The following is a 2,573-nucleotide window of genomic DNA, read 5'->3' on the forward strand; positions in this document are numbered from 1 at the left end:
ATCCCAGCAGCTGCAAGTGGAGGAGTGGGGGAATCAAACCTGGTTCTCCCAGATAAGAGAGCTATGGCTGCCCCAAGGCCATTCCAGCAGCTGCAAGTGGAGGAGTGGGGAATCAAACCCGGTTCTCCCAGAGAAGAGAGCTGTGGCTGATCCAAGGCCCTTCCAGCAGCTGCAAGTGGAAGAGTGGGGGAATCAAACCCGGTTCTCCCAGAGAAGAGAGCTCTGGCTGACCCAAGGCCATCCCAGCAGCTGCAAGTGGAGGAGTGGGGGAATCAAACCTGGTTCTCCCAGATAAGAGAGCTATGGCTGACCCAAGGCCATTCCAACAGCTGCAAGTGGAGGAGAGGGGAATCAAACCCGGTTCTCCCAGATTAGAGAGCTATGGCTGACCCAAGGCTATTCCAGCAGCTGCATGTGGAGGAGAGGGGAATCAAACCCGGTTCTCCCAAATAAGAGTCTGCACACTTAACCACTACACCAAACTGGCTCTCTAAGAAGAAGATATTGGATTTATACCTCACCGTTCACTCTGAATCTCAGAGTCTCAAAGCTGCATACAATCTCCTTTACCTTCCCCTGCCCCATGACAGACACTCTGTGAGGTAGGTGGGGCTGAGAGAGTTTCGGACAGAAGCTGCCCTTTCAAGGACAACTCCTATGCGAGCTCTGACTGACCCAAGGCCATTCCAGCAGCTGCAAGTGGAGGAGTGGTGGAATCAAACCCGGTTCTCCCGGATAAGGGTCCGCACACTACTTAACCAGTACACCAAACTGGCTCTCAGCATGGTCTAATGCCACGCAATCCTCAGCATGATATGTCATGCAGCCCACCTTCCAAAGCAGCCATTTTCTCTAGAAGTAGGGGAAATTTTTTAAATACAGAGACAATCTATGCAATCTGGAAATCTGTTGTAATTCTGAGAGTCCTCCAACTCCCACGTGGAGGTTGACAACTAGGCGGACTGGTGGTCTGATCTAGCAAGGCTGTTCTTATGTTCTACACCACTTCCTTAACATAAGAGCCACACGGAATAAATGTCAGATGTTTGAGAGCCACAAGACATGAATGTTGTAGGTAGGTAGGAAGGAAGGACGGATAGAAGAAGACGAAGAAGACGACATTGGATTTATATCCCTCCCTCCACTCCGAAGAGTCTCAGAGCAGCTCACAATCTCCTTTCCCTTTCTCCCCCACAACAGGCACCCTGTGAGGTGGGTGGGGCTGAGAGGGCTCTCACAGCAGCTGCCCTTTCAAGGACAGAGTCTCAGAGCAGCCTACAATTTCCTTTCCCTTCCTCCCCCACAACAGACACCCTGTGAGCTGGGTAGGGCTGGAGGGGGCTCTCACAGCAGCTGCCCTTTCAAGGACAACCTCTGCCAGAGCTATGGCTGACCCAAGGCCATTCTAGCAGGTGCAAGTGGAGGAGTGGGGAATCAAACCCGGTTCTCCTAGATAAGAGAGCTATGGCTGACCCAAGGCCATTCCAGCAGTTGCAAGTGGAGGAGTGGGGAATCAAACCCAGTTCTCCTAGATAAGAGAGCTATGGCTGACCCAAGGCCATTCCAGCAGCTGCAAGTGGAGGAGTGGGGAATCAAACCCGGTTCTCCTAGATAACAGAGCTATGGCTGACCCAAGGCCATTCCAGCAGCTGCAAGTGGAGGAGTGGGGAATCAAACCCGGTTCTCCTAGATAACAGAGCTATGGCTGACCCAAGGCCATTCCAGCAGCTGCAAGTGGAGGAGTGGGGAATCAAACCCAGTTCTCCTAGATAACAGAGCTATGGCTGACCCAAGGCCATTCCAGCAGCTGCAAGTGGAGGAGTGGGGAATCAAACCCGGTTCTCCCAGATAAGAGTCCGCACACTTCACCACTACAACAAACTGGCTCTCAAACTGGAAGGAGGGAGGGAGAGAGAGAGAGAGAGAGAGAGAGAGAGAGAGAAAGAAAGAAAGAAAGAAAGAAAGAAAGAAAGAAAGAAAGAAAGAAAGAAAGAAAGAAAGAAAGAAAGAAAGAAAGAAAGAAAGAAAGAAAGAAAGAAAGAAAGAAAGAAAGAAAGAGGAAAGAAAGCAACTTTAACTTTAGTTAAATGCATTCTCCAAACCTCCAGCTGGCTTGGCTTGGAGAAGCAGTTTAAAGAGAGAAATGTATTCTCCAAGCTGTCCAACAGGGTAGTAGAGGCTTCAAGAGCCACACAATACGTCTAAAAGGCCACACGTGGCTCCCAAGCCACAGTTTGGCCACCTCTGTCCTACACCCTCATTCATTTGCACTTGGGTAAAATATTGAAGCCCCGGCAGGGAATTAATTCTTTGCACTCATCTCACCGCAAGCTGGGCCCAAGTCCCTAGGTAAAGTTCGATACTCTTTGTCCCGCTTTTGGACACGCACGGTATCGCGTTCCTTTATGTTTGCATCTTCCTTTCTTTTCCTTTTTTTCCCCCCAGCTCCTTTCCAAAGAGGCTGCAGTGATGCAGCAGGGAAGGAAAGGGACCCGCAGCGGCGGAATGATCTGCCTCCTCTCTCCGCGCTCCTTCCTGCGGCTTTCGCCGCCTGAGTCAGCATCTCGGTCCCA

This window comes from Heteronotia binoei, chromosome 3, assembly GCF_032191835.1.
Source record: "Heteronotia binoei isolate CCM8104 ecotype False Entrance Well chromosome 3, APGP_CSIRO_Hbin_v1, whole genome shotgun sequence".
Classification (NCBI taxonomy): Eukaryota; Metazoa; Chordata; class Lepidosauria; order Squamata; family Gekkonidae; genus Heteronotia; species Heteronotia binoei.